This window comes from Macaca nemestrina, chromosome 12 (assembly GCF_043159975.1).
Source record: "Macaca nemestrina isolate mMacNem1 chromosome 12, mMacNem.hap1, whole genome shotgun sequence".
Lineage (NCBI taxonomy): Eukaryota > Metazoa > Chordata > Mammalia > Primates > Cercopithecidae > Macaca > Macaca nemestrina.
The window spans coordinates 14,877,517-14,900,885 of record NC_092136.1 but is presented as its reverse complement, the minus strand read 5'-3'; the positions used below and the strand labels follow the sequence as shown (position 1 = coordinate 14,900,885).

General features: G+C 39.1%; 1 protein-coding gene across 1 annotated transcript in view; it reads left to right on the top strand.

Annotated features, from left to right (window-relative positions):
* The window catches only part of LOC105496093 (ciliary neurotrophic factor), a 50,810-nt gene extending 27,876 nt beyond the window's left edge, over window positions 1-22,934 (top strand). Inside the window, exon 4 of the transcript XR_011610551.1 lies at window positions 21,998-22,934. The gene's annotated coding sequence lies outside the window, so the exon portion shown is untranslated. The remainder of the gene's footprint in view (window positions 1-21,997) is intronic.
* Window positions 22,935-23,369: the final 435 nt, after the last annotated feature.

Below are 23,369 nucleotides of genomic sequence, written 5' to 3'. Positions count from 1 at the left end.
TAGTGGCACAATCCCAGCTCACTGCAACCTCCACCTCCTGGGTTTAAGTGATTCTCCTGCCTCAGCCTCCCAAGTAGCTGGGATTACAGGCACCTGCCACCATGCTCAGCTAATTTTTGTATTTTAGTAGAGACAGGGTTTTGCCATGTTTACCAGGCTGGTCTCGAACATCTCATCTCAAGCAATTCACCCACCTTAGCCTCCCAAAGTGCTGGGATTACAGGCATGAGCCACCACAATGGATTCTATACCTTTGAATATTTTCTTTTTGCATGTCAGTGTTTTTCCTTTTTCTATTTCTGATTGAAGACCTCCAGCTGGGATTTCCTGCAAGACAGGTCTGGTGGTGGTGAATTATCTCAGCTTTTGTTTGTCCAGGGAAAACTTTATATCTTCACATTTGAAAGATAACTATTTGGATACAGTATTCTTGGATTGTAGGTTTTTTTCTTTCAAGACATTGAAAATGTACTCATCTCTTCAGTCCTTCTTCTCTTTGAGAAATCTGTTGCCAGATGAATTGGAGCTCTTTTATATGTCATTTGGATCTTTTATCTGCTGCTTTTAGGATCATCTCTGTCTTTGATATTTGAGAGTTTTACTATTAAACGTTTTGGTGTAGTCTTACTTGGATTAAATCTGTTTGGTTCTCTGATCTTCCTATACCTGGATATTTATCTCTTTTTTAAGTTTTAGAACATCTTTTTGTTATTATTTCTTTGAATATGCTTTCTACCTCTTGCTGAATTCCCTTTTAAACTCCAATAATTCTTAGATTTGGTCTTTTTCAATTATTTTGATCTTGTTAAATTTCTCTGATAAATTTCTTTTTTTTTTTTTTTTTTTTTGAGACGGAGTCTTGCTCTGTCGCCCAGGCTGGAGTGCAGTGGCGGGATCTCAGCTCACTGCAAGCTCCGCCTCTGGGGTTCACGCCATTCTCCTGCCTCAGCCTCCCGAGTAGCTGGGACTACAGGCGCCCGCCACCTCGCCCAGCTAGTTTTTTTTTTTTGTATTTTTTTAGTAGAGACGGGGTTTCACCGTGTTAGCCAGGATGGTCTCGATCTCCTGACCTTGTGATCCACCCATCTCGGCCTCCCAAAGTGCTGGGATTACAGGCTTGAGCCACCGCGCCCGGCCCTCTGATAAATTTCTAAATTATTTTTTGTGTTATCTTGGAGATCTCTGAGTTTCCTTAAAACTGCTATTTTGAATTATTCATCAGAGTTCACATATCCCTGTCTCATTAGGGTTAGTCACTTGTGTTTTGCTTTGCCCATTTGGGGAGGTCATAGTTCTCTCTAGATGTTGTTTCTTCTGGATGTATATCCTTGTCTTTGCATTGAAATATTAGTTATTTATTTCAGTCTTCTCTGTCTGGCTTATTTTGGCTTTTACTATATATGTTTGCTTAGAGATTCTTTGTAATTTACCTGTTGATTGTCTTTTCTTTCTTTCATTCTTTTGTTTTCTTTCTTTCTTTCTTTCTTTTATTTTCTTTCTTTCTTCTCTCTCTCTCGTACGCGCTCTCTCTCTCTCTCTCTCTCTCTTTCTTTTCTGCTAGGTTGTTGTCTCCTTTTCAGCTCTAGATGACAACTTAAGCCTAGGTCTGCCTCTAAACAATCAGAGTCCCTCCTGTCTGGAATGGGATGGCCTCAAAGAGGATAATAGGGGAAGGCCAGATAGGGGTTTGTGCCCTGAAGCCCTGTGGAACAAACCTCCTATAGTGTGGTGCTGCTGAGCAACCACTCTTGATTTGACATCTCCTTTGGCTGACTTACAGAATAGACTTTCCAGGGCTGGAGATGATAGTCTCACCTCCCCCATTTGTCTCTGGCTGTCCTCAGAGATATGTCTTCCTTCAGGCACTTCCAGTGGTTCTCTTGGGTTGAGGCAGAGATATGTCTCCTATCAGGAAACCCAACCTGGATGCTGTTTGTCATCCTGGATCTCACTTTTACAGTGGAGAAACTGTGATTTGAGGAGGAAGTTTTCACATACTTGGTGCTGAGCAGATTTCAGGGAGAAGCATTGCTGATATGGATGTCTGATTCTCTTATCGTCTGCTCAGAGCTTTTCCTCAGCATCTCTCTGTGGCTCTGGGAACTATCTTCTCCTCATATTTGAGTTCTGGGACATTGCTGGTGATAATCCTGGTGCTGTATATTTTTTTCTGGTTTTCTAGGACAATGAGAGGTAAAACTAGCTTGCTTCTATGCCACCATTCCTGGAACCAGAAATAAACTCTACACTTTTTACTAGCCTGTATTCTTGTATTTTATCAGCTTCTTGTTTTTATTCATGCTTTAGGCTGTGCTAATCTTCCTACATCTCAGCATCTTTTTCTTACCTGTGTTGTAACTGGTCTCCAAAGGCAGTTCCAAATTAACCACCCATCCCAGGATTCATCCCACTTGGAAGTCCTGTTCTACAGTGAATCTGTGCTGGTCCTGTGACTCACTTTAATTAAATATCCCAGACATGAAGCTGTCCCTACACCTAGAAGGCCTGGGAGCTTGCATATCTAGGAACCCAAACCAACCAGCTATTCTAGCTCTGTCAGCGTCCTGGCTCAGCCTTCATGCTATTTTCATGTAGGTGCTGGATATGTAGCTGAACCATGTTGGACAGTCAGACCTAACTGAGCTCCTGGCCAGTGTACCATGAAACACAAGTGGTGTCCTGCTGAGCCCAGTGAAACCACAGAATAGTGAGGGAAAAAGGACTGTTGTTTTAAACTACCCAGTTTTGTGGTGGTTTGTTATACAGCAATAGAAAATCAAACACTACTTTCAAGGCCTTTCTCAAAAGCCACTCCTTTAGTAAGTATGTCACTATCCCACTATTGTCCCACTCCACAGCTGGAAGTGGGAATCACATAGTTCCCTAGTGTAGTGAAACAGAAGATATTTAGCTTCCTGAATGGAACCTTCCATCTTGTCTTGGCCTCCCCAAAGTGCATTCCATAAATTCAGCATATTTTGTAATCAGTGGGCCTTTTTAGGTGAGACTAGCAATTTAGGAAAAACTGTTAAGGGTTAGAAAAATTTGTAATATACAGTTACCCCCAGCAGATCAAATGTGGTTCCTACAGAGATAAAACTACTATCTAGGGAGGGAATCATAGCTTTTGATTTTTAAAGTTACCCAGTTTACAGTTTATCTACTAGAGACAGGGATAACTACCATATTAAGGAAATATAGACATATAACCCCAGGAACAGGTATAAAGAAAAAAGTGGAGGGAGATGATATGGTTTGGCTCTGTGTCCCCACTCAAATCTCATCTCGAATTGTAATCCTCAGGTGTTGAGGGAGGGATCTAGTGGGAAGTGATTGGACTATGGGGGCAGTTCCCCCATGCTGTTCTCATGCATAGTGAGTGAATTCTTCCAACATCTGGTGGTTCTAAAAAGTGTTTAGCAGTTTCCCCTATACTCTTCTGTCTCTCTCCTGACACCATGTAAGATGTGTCTTGCTTCCCCTTTGCCTTCCGCCATGAGTGTTTAAGTTTCCTGAGCAGAAGTGTGAGTCAATTGAATCTCTTTTCTTCATCAATTACCTAGTCTCACGTAGTGTCTTTATAGCAGTGTGAGAATGGACTGATACAGAGGACATGATATTCGAACTTCTTGGTTTATAGTGCAGGTTTTTGACTAAATTTTTACCCGTGATCATACTTTCTGCCTGTTTTAAAAGCCAATAAAATACAAGTCTTCCTTAGGGGCGAGCAGTTGATTTTATTCTGGAAGCCTGGAACTCCTCGCTGTGTCAGCATCACTGACCGGCAGAGGGCGGTGCAGATGCAGATGTACACATCTCCCTGCAAGTGAGAAATGCTGTGAGGAGTGTAGTTCTTTGGCAGTGCCCAGGGGCTGCCCATGTGGGATGGCATTTGGGCCAAGTCTGTACTCTCCCCAGGCTGCCTCTAGGGGACTGAAGGGGTCTTTCTCAGAAAGATAACTTCCAGCTAAAACTTGAAGGATGAACAGAACTTATGCAGACTAAGAGAGATAGCAGAGTGTTCTAGCAGAGGAATTATTCATAAGCCAGACTAGAAGCAGAATGTCACTCCTCTCCCTTGGTTACCAAGGAACGTGCTCCTGGTGGATCCATCTCCTTTCCACGAATGGTCCTAAATGTGACCTCACCTTGAATCTGAAAATGCTGTTTCTGGTTGATGAGCCCTGGCAAGCCAAAAATCTTTTGTAAATCCTCTGGATTCTTACTCAGGTAAGTGTTGGTGTCATGATCAAAGTCATCTGTCATCTCCTGGAGGGGTTGGTAAAAAAAAGAAGAAAAAAAAAAAAAGTGATGGACTTTAAACACTGGAGAATCTAAACGGACAGAAAACCTGTTCCTCTCAGTTTTGGTGTAAATATCACTGGGGAATGAACTCAGGTCCCAAAAGAGAACAGTCACTTCTACCCATTCGTGTGGCCAGATGACAATTGTGTTAAATTTGAGCCACCTGTCCACCAACACCTGGAGCTGGAAGGGTTCCTCTTGTTTATGTGGAAGATTGTACAGTAAACCTATAGCAGCATGAATAGGGAAAGTCAGAACACTAGGAGAGGGCACCAGATCATTGTATGGGTGTGGATAAATCTTGACATAAATTCATAGGCTCTCAGGGATGGCAGGATTGGGGTCTGCATACAGCATGTTCACTAAGTAGTATCTGCTTGAACAGGTTTAGTTACAGGGAACTTACCACCTTCAAAGGCAACCCAGTCTGCCCTCGATCTTCTCTGACTGATAGAAAGATTTGCTTTCTGCTTAGTAGAAATGAATCTCCCTGGTGATCTCATGTTTCATTCTCAGTTTTGGAGCCATAGTGAACAATTCTACCTTTTATTTTCACCTGACAGAGCTTCAAGTTGTTGAGTAATATTCAACCAATTATTGCTACACAATAATTATTATTATACTTCAACCAGCCCATTCGATGTCAAATACTGTGCTAGACATTTAAGATATTATACAGTTTAATCTTTAAAACTACCTGTTGATGCAGGTCCTATTCTTATTTTAGAATTGATGAAACTGAGGCTGAGAGGCAATAAGTAACTTGCTAGTAAGTCGTAGAGTTGGGGTTCCATCCAGACTGGTGCCACATGATGGTCTCCTTAAGGATTTGCCTCTAATGTCATCTTTTCAGTGAGGACTTCCAATAATCTTATTTTAAATGGTAAAGCCTCTCCTCATTATACCTTTTAGCTCTCTTTGTCTTATTTTTCTTCTCAGCACTTATGAGAAGCAGATATACTTTATGACTTACTTACTTTTTAATGTCTCATTCCCTCACTAGAATATAAGCTCTAAGAGCATAAGAATTTTTGTCTTCTTTTTCACTACTGATTCCCCAGTGCCTGGCATATATTGAGTTGGTGCTCAATAAATTGTCATAGAATATGTGAATGAATAATAGATCCAACTAATTTTTTTTTTATACCTTGGGTTAGGTAACTGATTGGATGTAGATATTACTCCACCTTACTCAACACAAAGGCAGAGTTAAGAAATGGACTCACATAAAAGTACCAGTTTTTTTTTTTTAAAAAAAAGATTATAGTAAACCTACAGATAATCTTGCCTGAACCCTAAAATAAATCTGCTTTCCTGCTAACAATATGAGTGTATCAGTCACAATGGTCTAGTCTATGCTGCAGTATCAAATAATTCCTCAAATCTCAGTGACTGAACAGGACTACACACTCACCCATTAAGTTGCACTTGCAGGCCCTTGTTTGACATTGTCTTTCCTTGGAGCAACTTCTAAGGAGCACAGAATTCCACTGGTACCACCTATAAGACATGACAACCTGGTGTAGACTTGGGAACACTTTCTGCATAACTGGATTATCTTGGTCTATGTGAGTATACATGGGGAAGTTCTGTTTGTTGAGAGCCTGGATCTGGGAGTAGAAGATATAGAAGATAAGATGCTGTCCGTGATACTCAGGTACAATACTGGTCACAACTCTAGTCTGATCCATTGGGATCCAGATCATGTGATTTCCATCATGTCTCAGCACAGAAGCTGGAGATTTAATATAGAGCTTGATAAATCTTAGGCTTCTCTTATTTCCATCAAATGCTAAAAAGTAGCAGAGTGACATCCAGTCTCTAAAGGGAAAATATAACAGTCGTTGTACTTAAGGAGGGAATAGAGAAAGAGATTGAGGTAGAAAGTTTATTCAAAGAAACAATAACAGAGAACTTTCCAAGACTAGAGAAAATATGCATATTCGGGTACAAGAAGATCACAGATCACCAAGCCTACTTCACCCAAATAACACAACCCCAAGGCATGTATCAATTCTCAAAGGTTAACAACAAATTCATTTTATGGGGACAGTATTTCCATGATACTGAAACCAGATAAGATACAATCGAAAAGAAAGCGCAGGCCAATATCCCTGATGAACATAGATGCAAAGATCCTCAATAAAATGGTAGCAAAGCAAATTCAACAACACATTGAAAAGATCTCTCATCATGACTAAATGGGATTCATCCCAAGGATGCAAGGATGGTTTAACATATGCAAATCAATCAATACAGCCTATCAACAGATTTAAAATGAAAAACCATATGATCACTTTCAAAGATGGTGAAAAAGAATTTAATGAAATTTAATATTATGATTTAAAACTCAACAACTGGATATAAAAGGAACATATCTTAAAGCAACAAAGTTTATAAATGACAAACCCACAGCTAGCATCCTACTGAATGGAGAAAAGTTAAAGACTTTAATATCAGGAATGAGACAGAGATACCCACTTTCACCACTTTTATTTAACATAGTACTGGAAATCTTAGAGCAATTAGGAGAAGGAAATAATGAGCATCCTAATTGAAAAGGGAGAAATCAAATTGTCTTTGTTTGCAGACTACATGATCTTATATTTAGAAAAACGTAAAGGCTCCACAAAAAAACTGTTAGAACTGATAAATTCAGTAGAGTTGCAATATACAAAATCAACATTAAAAATCAGTTGCATTTCCATACACTGACAGAAAACAATATGAAAACAACATCAGGAAAGTAATTCCATTTACAATAGCTCCAAAAATAAAAACCCACCTAGGAATAAATTTAACCACAGAAGTGAAAGATCTCTACAAGATAAACTTACATAAAACACTGATCAAAATAATTGAAGATGACATGAAAAAATGGAAAGATATCTCCTCAAAAAAATATTGTTAAAATGTCCATACTACCCAAAGTGATCTATAGATTCAATGCAATTCCCATCAAAATACCAATGACATTTTTCACAAAAATTAAAAAAAAAAAACTTAAAATTTGTATGGAACTGCAAAAGGTTCTGAGTGACCAAAGCAATCCAAAGCAAAAAGATCAAAGCTGGAGACATCACACTCTCTGACTTCAAAATATACTACAAGTCCACAGTAAGCAAAACAGCATGATATTGGCATAAAAACAGACACAAAGGCCAATGAAGCAGAATAAAAAACCCAGAAATATATCCATGCATTTACAGTCAACTTATTTTTAACAAAGGCACCAAGAAGATACATTGAGAAGATGACAGCCTCTTCAATAAGTGGTGCTGGGACAACTGAATAACCATAGCGGAAGAGTGAAACAAGACTCCTATCCCTCACCATTTACAAAATTCAAATGAAAATGGATTAAATACTTAAATGTAAGATCTGAAACTATGCAACTACTAGAAGAAAACATTGGGGAGATACTTTAGGACATTGGTGTGGGCAAAGATTTCTTGAGTAGGACCTCAAAAGCATAGGCGACAAAAGCAAAAGTAAATAAATAGAATTGTAATTATATCAAGGTAAAAGCTACTATATAGCAAAGGAAACAATGAACAACATGAAGAAACAACCCACAGAGTGGGAGAAAATATTTCCAAACTATTCCTTTGACAATAGCAAACACACACACGTGCGCACACGCGCACCTACACAGACACACACAGAAAAAATAAACTGGAAGATCTGGCTAGGCATTTCTTAAAAGAAGACAAATGGCCAATAGACATGTAAAAAAATGCTTAACATCGCCAATCATAATACAAATGCAAATTAAAGCCACACTGAGATATCATTTCACCCAATTAAATGACTATTACCAAATTGAAGGGCATTCTATAATCCAACTGATATGTACACATAAAAATTGTAAATATAAAAATAAGAAAGTTTGAAGAACTTTCTAGGAAAAATGAACCTCAAAATGACAGCTAAAAGGAATTTGAGGTTCTTGATTGGATACTAAATTAGACAATAAATACTGAGAGATATTATTGCTATTACTGAGAAAATTTGAACATGATCTCTATTAGTTACTGGAAGTTTAGCAATGTTAAAAATTTCTGAATCTGTTGTATTGTGGTTATGTCAGACAGTGTCCTTGCACTTTGATGATACATACTGAAATATTTGTGGCAAATAATCATAGTTTCTGCAACCTACAAAAGAATTTAATTGCTATATAGGTATGCACAAAGGAAATGTGGCAGACTATAATTGGTGATTCTAGGTGAAAAGTATAAACGTGTTTAATGTATTGTTGTAATTTTTCTGTTTGTAGTTTTTTTTTAAAATAAAGTTTTCAATAACAAAGGAAACTTCAAGCTGTTAGGCTTAGAAGTAATTTTTAGGTTTTTTCAATTACCCAATAAGTGAGTCAATAATGCCACATTGTCTTTTTTGAGATTATTTTATTCCTCTGAAGATCTGTCTGGGTGTCACTACAGACTCAGGGCTCCTCATGGATTGAATATATTTCAACTACAATCATAACTTTCTATTGCTGCAACTTCGTCCGATAGAACCCTCTATTTAGTTGGGCACTAAGTTCTTTGGACCCAACCTTGTTATTTTTTGAAAGCTTTCTGGCTTTCTGACACATAAAATGACTCAAATTTACTTTATATCTCCTTGCAGGAAACACGAAATCAATCACTTCTTCAAAATGTTTTGGTTACTTTTCTTGAAAAAGAAATCGTATTAGAGACTAGGATGTCTGTGACTTAAGATTTTCCTAAATGGAATGAGAAAAATAGTACAACCTACTACATTGAATAGTCAAAATGACTGAGATAATTTGTATCCATTATAGTACATAGTGTCTAGTTACAGTAAATGATCATTGTTACTTATCATGATTATTGCCACTAAAATGGAAAAATATGTAATGGATTTTCTGATTATCCTAATCTTTCTTCTATAATTGGTGAGGAATTTGTTGATCTATGGTTAATTAAGTGGCTTTAGAGAAGGTTCAGGGCATTCATCCAAAGCATTCATTCTTTACTTCCCTCTCAACTCTTCTCACGTCTTTGTTATCTTTTATTCTTCTTTGAACTTGTCTCTCAGCCAAGTTGCTCATCTTGTGAAACTCATAGATGATAAAGATAAGAGGAAGTTCTTTATAAGGAGCAATCCAGTGCCCTTAAAGATGAAGATAAAATATTTTATGAAAAACAAGACTTTGCAGTCTTTGGTGAGTTAATTTAGGGATCCTTTCAGCATGCCAATTACCTTACTGTTTGTGGTAGGTGGAAGAAAAATTCCTAGGATGCCCTGACATTGATGCTTATGCCATCCAGAGACTTGAAATCCCTGTTTTCTGAGTTTACCTAAAATAGACCAGTCATCTTTTTTTAATTTCCGGGTTTCCTGTCTATAGCAAATAATAATGCTAGATCAAGGGCTTTAGTGAGAAAACGATAACACAATGCATGTGAAAGTGCCTTAAAACTCCTATGGGTTGTATAACTAAAGAATATAGTTAATATGTCTTAAGTCTGGAAATCTGGGTGATGTGGTAAAAACATAAGACTTGGGTTCAAGAGTGTTTCTGAGTGTGCCTCCACTACTCAGTGGGTGATAGTTAACAAGTCACAGATTTTAGGTCCAAGTTTTAAAATGCAGATAGAAATACATGCGTTCCTAAAAGTAGGTATACAAACTGCAAAAATGCAAGTTAGAGAACTGGCTCAAGATGGCAGATAGAGCATAGCCCGTGTGCTATCACTTGCCTATTGCCTTATTACATGACTAAATTAACACCAATAAGATCCAGGGAAACGAAAAAAAAAAAAAAGAATTTTATTAGTGGTCGAGATATATTGAGAAATTTTTATAAACTGGGAGGTGAAAAGAATCAGGTATGTGAATAAATAAAACTGCAGAAAATCACCACCTGTAATACACGAGTGAAAGGTATGTTTGAAAGGCAAGAAGAGCAGGACTAGCTTAGAATCAACAGATGTACAAGTTGGAACCAATTTCACTCAGGGCTGTTATTTATCAGAGCTAGTTTATGCATAACTTGGTGGGTTGACCCTTGATTCCATTTTGATTTTTGCTAAGCATTTTGCAAGTGGGATGACTGCCAGTTGAACTATCAGGCAGTTGACGAAGTAACAAGGACTACTGACCCTTGGATGAGGGGAGGGACTCACACATCAACGGCAAATAATTGCCACAATTTGGAACATATTCTATTCCATCCCTCAGAATACCAGGGCCATGCAACAGTCATTTTGTTAAGTATGAATAGGAATTTCCAAACTCAAAGATAAAAAGGAAATCAGGAATCACCAAAGATGATTTTACCAGGAAAGAGTAAATTAGGGAATCAAATTCAAGTAATGAATCTCTCTCTCTCTCTCTCTCTCTCTCTCTCTCTCTCTCTCATATCTATCTATCTATTTTTTTTCTGTGTTTTTAGGCACAGAATCTCGCTCTGTCACCCAGCTGCAGTGCAGTGGAACGATCACAGCTCACTGCAGCTTCTGGGCTCAAGTGTCCTCCTGCCTGCCTCCCAAGTAGCTAGGACCACAGGCAAATGCCACCACTCCTGACTTTTTTTTTCTTTTTATATAATCAGGGGGTACATGTGCAGCTTTGTTACATAGACATATTGTGTATTGCTGAGGTTTGGGCTTCCATTAAACCCATCACTACTTGTAATACACGAGTGAATGGTGTGTTTGAAAGCAAGAAGAGCAGGACCAGCTTAGAATCAACAGATGTACAAGTTGGAACAAATTTCACTCAGGGCTGTTATTTATCAGAGCTAGTTTGTGCATAACTTGGCGGGTTGACCCTTGACTGCATTTTGATTTTAGCTAAGCATTTTGCAAGTGGGATGACTGCCAGTTGAACTATTAGACAGTTGAAGAAGTAACAAGGACTACTGACCCTTGGATGAGGGGAGGGACTCACACATCAACGGCAAATAATTGCCACAATTTGGAACATATTCTATTCCATCCCTCAGAATACCAGGTCCATGCAACAGTCATTTTGTTAAGTATGAATAGGAATTTCCAAACTCAAAGATAAAAAGGAAATCAGGAATTACCAAAGATTTTACCAGTAAAGAAGGGAATCAAATTCAACCAATGAATCTATCTATCTATCTATCTATTATCTATCTATTATCTATCTTCTATCTATCATCTATCTATCATCTATCATTTACCTATCATTATCTGTCTATCATCTATCTATATCTATCATCTATCATTTACCTATCATTATCTGTCTATATATCTATCATCTATCTATCTATCTATCTATTATCTATCATCTATCATTTACCTATCATTATCTATCTATCATCTATCATCTATTATCTATCATCTATCATTTACCTATCATTATCTATCTATCTATCTATCTATCTCTCTATCTATCTATCTATCTGACTATCCATCTATTCTTTTCTGTGTTTTTAGGCACAGGATCTTGCTCTGTCACCTAGCTGGAGTGCAGTGGAATGGTCATAGCTCACTGCAGCTTCTGGGCTCAAGTGATCCTCCTGCCTGCCTCCCAAGTAGCTAGGACTACAGGTAAATGCCACCACTCCTGACATTTTTTTTTTTTTATATAATCAGGGGGTACATGTACAGCTTTGTTACATAGATATACTGTATATTGCTGAAGTTTGGGCTTCCATTGAACCCATCACCCAAATAGTGAACATCAGACCCAACAGGTGGTTTTTCAGCCCTTACTCCCTTCCCTCCCCCATTTTGGAGTCCCCAGTGCCTATTGTTTCCATCTTTATGTCCGTGTATACCCATTGTTTAGCTCCCATTTATAAGCGGAAACGTGCTATTTGATTTTCTGTTTTTACATTAATTCACTCAGGAAAGTGGCCTGAAGCTCTATCCATTTTGCTGCAAAGGGCATGCATGCTTTTTTTCTTTTTGTGGCTGCAGAGTATTCCATGGTGAATATGTGCCACATTTTATTTATCCAATCCACCACTGATGGGCACCTAGGTTGATTCCATGACTTTGCTATTGTGAATACTGCTGCTATAAACATACTGCAAGTGGCTTTTTGATATGACAGTCTCTTTTTGTTTGGGTGGATACCCAGTTTCTGCTGTAATTTCTGCCTTAATTTTATTGTTTACCCAAAAATCATTCTGGAACAAGCTGTTTAATTTCCCTGTAATTGTGTGGTTTTGGGAGATCTTCTTGGTATCAGTTTCTATTTTTATCCCACTGTAGTCTGAGAGTGTAGTTGGTATGCTTTGAGCTTTTTAAAAAAATTTATTAAGCCATGCATGATGGCTGAGCATGTGGTTGATCTTGGAATATATTCCGTGTTCAGATGAGAGGAATGTATATAGGAATGTATATTTTACAATTGAATGGACTGTTCTGTAGATGTCTATTAGTTCCAATTGGTCAAGTCCTGAATTTAAGTCCAGATTTTTTGTTAGTTTTCTGCCTCAATGATCTGTCTAATGCTGTCAATGGGATGTTAAAGTCCCCCATTATTATTGTATGTCTGTATAAGTGTTTCTGTGGGTCAAGAAGTAGTAGTTTTATGAATCTGGGTTCTCTGCTGTCAGGTACATATGTATTTAGAAAAGTTAAGTTTTCTTGTAGAATTGAACTCTTGATCACAATGTAATGATCTTCTTTGTCCTTTTTCTTTTTCTTTTTTTTTTTTTTTTTTTACTGTTGCTGGTTTAAAGTCTGTTTTATCTGGTATAAAAATAGTGAACCCTGCTCTTTTTTGTTTTCCATGTGTGTGACAGATCTTTCTCCGATCCTTTACTTTGAGCCTGTGGGTGTCATTATGTGTGAGATGTGTCTCTTCAAGGCAGAAGATGGATGAATCTTGGTTTTTGTTTTTATTCAACTGGCAATAGTGTGCTTTTTAAAGTGGAGAGTTTAGACCATTGATATTTAATATTAATTTTGATACATGAAGTTTTGTTCACATTGTGAAGTTGTTAGCTGGTTGCTTTGCAGTTTTGATTCTATGGTTGCTTTATAGGGTCTCTGGGCTATGTATTTAAGTGTGGTTCTGTGGTAGCAGGTATTGTTTTTTCATTTTCATGTTTACAACCTTCTTAAGGATCTCTTGTAAGGCTGGTCTAGTGGTAACTAATTCCCTTAATGCTTGCTTAGCTGGAAAATTTTTATTTTTCCTTAGTTTATGCGGCTTAGTTTGGCAGGATATGAAATTCTTGGTTGAAATTTCTTTAAGAATGCTGAAAATATACCCCCAATCTCTCCTGACTTGTGAGGTTTCTGCTGAGAAGTTCACTGTGAGCCTGATGGGGTTCCCTTTGTATGTGATTTGACCTTTTTCTCTAGCAGCCTTTAAGATTTTTTTTTTTCTTTAGCATTAACCTTGGACGGTCTAGGGACTATATGCCTTGATGATGTTGATTTTGTATAGTATCTCACAGTTGGTCTCTGGATTTCTTGTATGTGAATGTCTACTTCTACCAAGAATAGAGAAATCTTCTTAATTTTTTTTGCTCAAATATGCTTTCCAGGTTGTTGACTTCTTCTTCTCTCTTAGAAATGTCAATAATTCATTCATTTGGTCACATTACATAATCCCATATTTCTTTTTATTTTCAATTTGAGACAGAGGGAGGGACAGGCTGCTGTGTTTGCTGTTTCCTGGACTTGGCTGCTGCTGCCTTTGGGCTCTAAAGAGTCTGAGGTGACTGAGGCCAGCACACCATGGCTGCCCTATGGAGAAGTGGCCAGACTATGGTTTGCATGGGTCTCGGATCCTGTTTCTCCTCACTGTGTGAGTCCTCCTGACCAGGGACTTCAGCCAACCCCCAGTGGTGTTCTCAGCCAGTAGCAGTTCCACACCATGAAACAGAGCTCCCAGAGAGTGGGGAAGGCCACTATCTTTGCTGTCTTGCAGCCATCACTGCTGCTGCTATCAGGCTCTGGGGAGTCCAAGGTAACTAGAGACTGGAGCAGACTGGAGCAGATTCCCAGCACTGCCTAGCTATCCTTTGGAAAAGCAGTCAGACTGCTCTTTACATGGGTCACCTGTTTCCCCTCACTGGGCAGGACCTCCCAACCAGGGACTCCAGCCATCTCCACCAGGGTTTTTGGGCCAGCGAGGGCTCTTCACCTCCCTGAGATGGAGCTCCCAGAGGGAGAAACAGCCTGCCATCTTTGCTGTTTTGCAGCCTTTGCAGCTGCTGCCTTTGGGCTTTGGGGAGTCTGAGGAGACTAGGGACTGGAGCAGATCTCTAGCACAGTGCAGCTGCGCTGTGGAAAAGCAGCCAGACTGTTTTACACAGTTCCCTGATCCCATTTCTCCTTACTGAGCAGGACCTCCCAACCATGGACTTCAGCCACCTCTACCAGGGTTTTGGGGACAGCAAGGGCTCTATAGCTCCCTGAGACAGAGCCCCCAGAGAGTGGGGCAGGCTGCCATCTTTGCCCTTTTGCAGTCTTTGCTTTTGCTGCCTCCAGGCTCTGCAGAGTAAAAGGTCAAGGAGGTCTGATGTGGACCACCAGCACAGTGCAGTCACTACACAGAACAGTCACTACACAGAATAGTGGTCACATGCAAAAATATACATTAGCTCAAAATAAAGGGATGGAGGAAAGTTTACTAAGCAAATGGAAAGAAAAAAAAAAGAGAGAGAAAAGGAAAAAAGCAGGGGTTTCAATTCTAGTCTGTATAAAAGAGACTTTAAACCAACAAAGATTAAAAAGGACAAAGAAGGACATTACATAATGGTAAAAGGATCAATGCAACAAGAAGAGCTAACTGTCCTAAATATATATGCACCCAATGCAGGAGCACCCAGATTCATAAAGCAAGTTCTTAGAGACCTACTAAGAGACTTAGACTCCCACACAATAATGTTGTGAGACTTTAACACCCCACTGTATATATTAGACAGATCAATGAGACAGAAAATTAACAAGGATATTCAGGACTTGAACTCAGCTCTGGACCAAGCAGACTGAAATTGAGGCAGTAATTAATAGCCTACCTACCCCCAAAAGCCCAAAACCAGATGGATTCACAGCTGAATTTTACCAGATGTACAAAGAGGAGCTGGTACCTTTCCTTCTGAAACTATTCCAAACAATACAAAAAGAGGTACTCCTCCCTAACTCATTTTATGAGACCAGCATCATCCTGATACCAAAACCTGGCAGAGACGCAACAAAAACAGAAAATTTCAGGCCAATATCCCTGATGAACCTCAGTGCAAAAATCCTCAGTAAAATACTGGCAAACCGAATTCAGCAGCACATCAAAAAGCTTATCCACCAAGTCAGCTTCTTCCCTGGGATGCAAGGCTGGTTCAACATATGCAAATCAATAAACGTAATCCAGCACACAAACCAAACCAATGACAAAAATCACATGATTATCTCAACAGATGCAGGAAAGACCTTTGATAAAATTCAACACCCCTTCATGCTAAAAACTCTCAATAAACTAGGTCTTGATGGAATGTATGTCAAAATAATAAGAGCTATTTATGACAAACCCACAGCCAGTATCATACTGAATGGGAAAAAGCTGGAAGCATTCCCTTTGAAAACCGGCACTAGACGATGATGCCCTCTCTCACCACTCCTACTCAACATAGTATTGGAAGTTCTGGCCAGGGCAATCAGATAAGCGAAAGAAATAAAGCGTATTCAAATAGGAAGAGAGGAAGTCAAATTCTCTCTGTTTGCAGATGACACGATTGTATATTTAGAAAACCCATCATCTCAGCCCAAAATCTCCTTAAGCTGATAAGCAATGTCAGCAAAGTCTCAGGATACAAAATCAATATATGAAAATCGCAAGCATGCCTATACACCAATAATAGACAAACAGAGCCAAATCACGAGTGAACTCCCATTCACAGTTGCTACAAAGAGAATAAAATACCTAGGAGTACAACTTACAAGGGATGTGTGAGGGGCCTCTTCAAAGAGAACTACAAGCCACTGCTCAACAAAATAAGAGAGGACACAAACAAATGGAAAAGCATTCCATGCGCATGGATAGGAAAGATCAATATCGTGAAAATGGCCATACTGCCCAAAGTAATTTATAGATTCAGTGCTATCCCCATCAAGCTACCATTGACTTTCTTCACAGAATTGGAAAAAACTACTTTATATTTCACATGAAACCAAAAAAGAGCTCGTATAGCCAAGACAATCCTAAGCAAAAAGAACAAAGCTGGAGGCATAATGCCACCTTACTTTAAACTACACTACAAGGCTACAGTAACCAAAGCAGCATGGCACTGGCACCAAAACAAATATATAGACCAATGGAACAGAACAGAGTCCTCAGAGATAATGTCACATCTACAACCATCTGCTCTTTGACAAACCTGACAAAAACAAGGAATGGGGAAAAGATTCCCTACTTAATAAATGGTGTTGGGAAAACTGGCTAGCAATATATAGAAAATTGAAACTGGACCCCTTCCTCACACCTTATGCAAAAATTAACTCAAGATGGATTAAAGACTTAAACATAAGGCCTAAAGCCATAAAAAAAAGAAAAAAAAAAAAAACCCTAGAAGAAAACCTAGGCAATGCTATTCAGGACATAGTCATGGGCAAAGACTTTATGACTAAAACCCCAAAAGCAATGGCAGCAAAAGCCAGAATTGTCAAATGGGATCTAATTAAAGAGCTTCTGCACAGCAAAAGAAACTATCATCAGAGTAAAGAGGCAACCTACAGAATGGGAGAAATTTTTTTGCAATCTATCTATCTGACAAAGGGCTAATATCCAGAATCTACAAGGAACCTAAACAAATTTACAAGAAAAAAAACAACCCCATCAAAATTGGGTAAAGGTTATGAACAGACCCTTCTCACAAGAAGACATTTATGTGGCCAAAAAACATACGAAAACAAGCTTTTCATCACTGGTCATTAGAGAAATGCAAATCAAAACCACAATGAGATACCATTTCCTGTCAGTTAGAATGGTGATCATTAAAAAGCGTCAGTAAACAACAGATGCTGGAGAGGATGTGGAGAAATATGAATGCTTCTACACGGTTGGTGGGAGTGTGAATTAGTTCAACCATTGTGGAAGACAATGTGGTGATTCCTCAAGGATCTAGAACCAGAAATACCATTTGACCCAGCCATCCCTTTGCAGCACTATTCACAATAGCAAAGACTTGGAACCAACACAAATGCTCATCAATGATAGACTGGATACAGAAAATGAGGCACATATACATCATGGAATACTATGCAGCTATAAACAAGGATAAGCAGGGACATGGATGAAGCTGGATGCCATCATTCTCAGCAAACTAACACAGGAACAGAAAACCAAACACTGCATGTTCTCACTCATAAGTGGGAGCTGAACAATGAGAATGCATGGAAACAGGGAGGGGAACATCACACACTGGGGCCTGTCGGGGAGTGGGAGGCTAGGGGAAGGATAGCATTAGGAGAAATACCTAATGTAGATGACTTTTTGATGGGTACAGCAAACCACCATGGCACATGTTTACCTGTGTAACAAACCTGCACGTTCTGTACAGGTACCCCAGAACTTAAAGTATATTTTTAAAAAAAGAATTAAATAATGCAAGTAAAGTGCCTAGGACAGTGGCTGGCATATAAGATGTGCTTCCTTAAAGAATCATAATTATTACTAAGGCAGTGGCTTTCAACCACGTCAAGTTCCATAGGGTGAAAATGAATGATGATTCTCCATGGTCCCAGACTGTGATTAAAAAGAAAAATGAAAGAGACAGAATACCAGTTAAAAATGACAAATGTTTTTAAAAGTTGTTAGAACTGAACAAGGGCATATCCGGTTGCCTTTGAAAGTACAAATTCCCTGTAACTCAAGCTCTTCAAGCAGACATCAGTTGGTGAATATGCTATATACAGACTCCAACACTGGCAGCCCTAAGCGTCTGTAAATTTATTGAAGAATGCTTTGTTGCTTTTCCCAGGGTCTTGACTCTTCCTATTCTTTGGGCTGCTACAGGTTTGTGGTACTGTTTTCCATATAAAGCAGAGGAATGCATTCAAGCTTCAGGTACGAGTAGACAGGTGCCTAATTTCAACACAGTTCTCATCTGGTCACAAGAGCAGGTAGGAGTGACTGTTCTCTAACTGGGACATGAGCTCATTTTTTGGTGATATTTGTGTCAGAGTTGGGATGAACAACTTTTCTATCTGCATAGGTTATCTAGTGTTTCAAAGTCCATTCTTTTTCTTTTTTGGAGCCATCCAGGAGATGACAGATGCCCTTGATCACTGCACCAACACATACCACATCTATTCCAAGAATGCAGAGGATTTACCAGAGGTATCATTAACTGGAAACAACATTCACAGACTCAAGTTGAAGGAATGCTGGGTGCCATTTGTGGGAAAGAGATAGGCCTAGTGTGGGCACAACCTTTGGGAACCAAGGTGGGGGCATAAAATTTGGCACTAGGCTGGCTTGTGTATGGTATTTATTCTAGTCAATCAATGATAGGGGCAAAGAGGTTTATACAAATTTATAAACTTGTGGGCATCAGTGGGGGAGTCTTTGGACAAGATCGAGGCCAAAGGTCTTAGGTATTACCTTCCTCTGAGCAGGGAGAAGTAAAACTGCCTGCTTAGTTCAAGGGCCAGTGTCAGAGAGCAGGCTCTATAATTCTTTCTTTCTTTTAAAATCTCATTTAATAGAAATTAACAATTTCTCATAAGATTGATGATCATACATAAGTTTGCATATGTTTGTTGACCACTCATATTCCTCCTGTGCATTGATCATAGTGCCTAACATTGTACTCAGCAAATATTTGTGGAATGTGTACATTCTACCTACAGACTTCCCCTGAGTTCTCTCTGGGAGTACTCATTCTCTTTTGTTTCCCTTATAGCTACTCAGTCCAGCTTAAATGAAGTAATTAAGAATGTGGCAGCTGCCAAGTCTCTCACTGTCTCATGATCAGAATGACTCACTTTTATGTCTGGAAACAGTGAAGAAACTGCTTCCTTCTCTGCTTGATGAAAAGAAAATGGCATCACATGTTGCTAAACGCAGTGACATGTGAGTGACATAAAAGCTACTTCAAATGTGCATGTGCACATACACACACACATACACACACACATTCTGCAATTTAAACATCAGATGTGTCCTAGTGGAGCTGGCAGTCAAGAGAGTTGCTGTAAAGATAATTCCATTTGCCTGCTCGTTCAGTTTATCATATGAGAAGATCCCCATCCAACTGGTTAATCATAGGGAACATAATTATTTACTGAACACACACTCTGTTCCTGTGCTGTGCATACATTGTCTCTTTTCATCCTGTCAAAGAAAAAATATTCAATGATACTTGCAAAGCTTAGTAAGGAAGACTTCACTCAGGACTATTGCAATGGTATAGGGACCACTGCAATGAGACTGCCATAGGGAAGAGAGATTGGGGTTAACTGAATACAGCATGGGCAAGTAGAAATTTTTACAGCCGAGGAGCAGGGTGGAAGTCAGTGGATGGAAAATGACTCGGAAGAAATATCAGGAGTAAACGGAATTTTGGCTAAATTGAACTAACAGAATTTTTGCTGAAGACAGGCCGAGCTGATGAGACATCACCTGGGGGATGGTGGAGGATGAAATATTGAGGGTGGTGGATTCTTGCTAAACTGACTTAGCAAGGTTGTTTAATAAAACTGGATTTTATGAGGAAGCACACAGATGGGCCTAGGAGAATGTTCAGGAACATGACTAAATTTTGATTAAGCAGATAATCTTTGTCTATCCTCACAAACCTGAGGATTACTCAGGTGAGCAGAATGGGCCTCAGAGAGCAAGAGGAACTTGCGTGAGGTTACAAAGCAAGCACAAAGTAGGGCTAGAGTTGAAGTCATGTTCATCTGCTTCTAGGGCGCTAGATTTTAAGCCCCATTTTATTTATTTGTAGGTAAGTTTCACTGGTGTCTGTCACTCCAGGGACTGTTTTTGGTTTATATAATTGAAAGTGCTTTTATCCTTTTGTGTGCCCTACTTATTATTTGTCCAAAACGCTACACATTCCAAAGCATTTCATACCCATTAACTTTATTGAGTCAAAAATAGAAGCTCAGATCTAGGAATTAATCTGGCAAACGTTACTCAGTGGGTAAAGGATAGAGCTTTGGATGTAAATTCAAGTCAGCCGGCCTGTAAGCTCATGCTTCTAATCGGACATGCTGAGATTCTTCTGTACTGTCTCATTACTCAAACCCCTTTTCATACATCAGGTTAGCTCCAGGCTTTAAAAATTACATACAGCAAGCATTTCAGCAAGGTCCTTTGTATGCACTGAACCTTTTCTTCTACTAAAACTTGGGGTCACATTCTCATTCATTATAAAATATATTTTGGATCTTATGTTTAAGATATATAATGACAGCTCTATTTATGAGACCCCCTTGACCGTATTTGGTTTAACTGGAAAATCTCAGTGTATTTATGAAAATCAGAGGACAAAGGGCAGAGAACTAGTATAGGGTATGGAGAAGGGTGCGCTAGTTTCGCCTGTGCTTCAAGCTAACTTGTGAAAGGATTTCCAAGTCATTTGACTTCTGTGGACTTCAGCTTCCCCATGAAAAATGAATCCATTGGCTTGGGTGATCTCAAGGCCCATTTTGAGCTCTAAAAGATGGACTCCAAAGTTCCAACTATGCTCTTTAATAGATGAAAGCTATATTCTTGACTTCCTTATTTATAAAAATTGGTACAAAATTTCTGTCCTACCTACCTCAGAGGGTTTTTTTTTTCGAATTTTTTTTTTTTTTTTTTTTTTTTTTTTTGAGACGGAGTCTCGCTCTGTCGCCCAGGCTGGAGTGCAGTGGCGCGATCTCAGCTCACTGCAAGCTCCGCCTCCCGGGTTCACGCCATTCTCCTGCCTCAGCCTCCCGAGTAGCTGGGACTACAGGCGCCCACAACCGCGCCCGGCTAATTTTTTGTATTTTTAGTAGAGACGGGGTTTCACCGTGGTCTCGATCTTCTGACCTTGTGATCCGCCCGCCTCGGCCTCCCAAAGTGTTTTTTTTCGAATTTTAAGATTGATTTTTATTTTTAAATTTGTTTAATCAACAAGAATTATATACATTTATTGTAATAAGATTATGTTTTGAAATATGTGTACACTATGTAATGGCTACATCCAGCTAATTAACATACGCATTGCCTCCCATACTTATCATTTTTTTTGTGTCGAGAACACTTACAATTTACTTTTAATCTTATTTTAAAATCTAATTTTAAGTGTTGAGAGCACTTAAAATCTACTCTCTTAGCAAATTTCAAGTACATAATTGTTATTAACTCTAGTGACTATGTTGTACAATAAATCTCCTAAGTTTATTCCTCCTGCGTAATTAAACATTGTATCCTTTAGCCAGCATCTCCCCAGTCCCTCCCAAAGCTGCTCCCCAACCAACAGTAACCACCATTCTACTCTCTACTTCTGTCAGTTTGACTTTTTAAGATTCCACATATAAGAGAGATGATGCAGTATTTATTTGTCTTTCTGTGCCTGGCTTATTTCACTTAGCATAATGACTGCCAGCATCATTGTGAATCACAAGATCTTTTCAGGGTTTGTTGTTGTTGTTGTTTGTTTTGTTTTTAAAGATCAAATAACATAGAGTTAACTTCTCATTGAAAACAACTCAGTGCCATTTGATTCACTTTGCCTTTTCCTTGTTCCCTGTAGCAACCAAGAAATGTTTAAAGAATCTTCCCTGGACATCGGCCATGCTGAATTGGTGAATCAGAGTTGGAAATTTGGTGGGATGGAAAGAAGCCTGAAATTCATCCACCGCTGTATCCAGAACTTTTCTAACATTTGTCTGCTGGGCCCAGTGGGGAAGCTTGTGTCCTGGGTCTTGATGGATCAAACAGGAGAATCAAGAATGGCAGGCACTGGAGCCAAGTACGGGGGGAAGGGACTAATGACCTATGTCTTTTATACACACACTCATAATATAAAAAATTTCAACCTGCTCCTATACCTCCATTTGGAAAAAATTAACCAAATCATGATAAAGACAGTGTTGTGCATGAACTATGTGCATATACCCCGCACCTGGAACCAATGGAACTGTGAGCCAACAGATGCTTCCTCTGAGATGGTAAGTGTGTCTTTGAGGTTGTAGCTACTTGTAAGGACAGGAGGAAATTGGGGCAGATGAGCTCAGTCTGGAGAGTACTAAACACCTTGATTTTCTTGGATAAAAACTTTAAGTGGTACGTTCATAGGTTTATTTATTTGTTCTTTCAAGATCTCAAGTTGCTTGGTAGATTGGGATTTTATTACCCATTTTCTCATTTCCCTGTAATGAAATTAAATATTCATGCTCTCTGCCATGTGACTTCTCTGTGCCTTCCACTTGAGCAGGAATACTCCCACTTCCTAACCTCATTCATATTGGGTATTTGTTTTGGCCAATGGAAATATGGGCAGAAGTGACAGTATGCCAGCTCTAAGCAGAGGCTATCTACTACTCCTGTGCTTCCACCATCCACTATGTAATGAATGTGGATACATGTCAGAATGAGGAGACTGTGGAATAGATATAGACTCAGCTCACAGCCTGAAACAGAGTGAACCCACAGACCGGTGAGCAAGAAAAATAAATCGTGGCTGTAAATCTCTGAGATTTGAAGTCACTTAATCTGGGTTTTCCGGATCCAGGCAGAATCCATCTACCACTGGGTAAGCAGGCAAGTCCTGGGGCCATCATTCTATGAGGATCCCAAAGTCCCTGGCTTAGAACTGGGCTACTACCCAGGGAAACAAACCGTTTTTAACTGCTTATTTCATGTTACTGAAGTTAAAAGATATGCACAGATTCTGTGTTCCTCTTCTTTCTGAAACCCATGCCACAATCACTTCACAATGCATCTGAAGATATATAAAACAACGTGCAAGCTTCATTTACAGAAGACACTATAGTGTTCTTAGCCATTCTCTAATCTTAGATGTTATTTTATAGCTCTTTCCTGTTACAAATTAGTGCTGCCCTAAATTTTTTCTAAGTGGAGACTTTTTTCTCTTTAAATAATTTCTTGTACTGGGTTCCAAG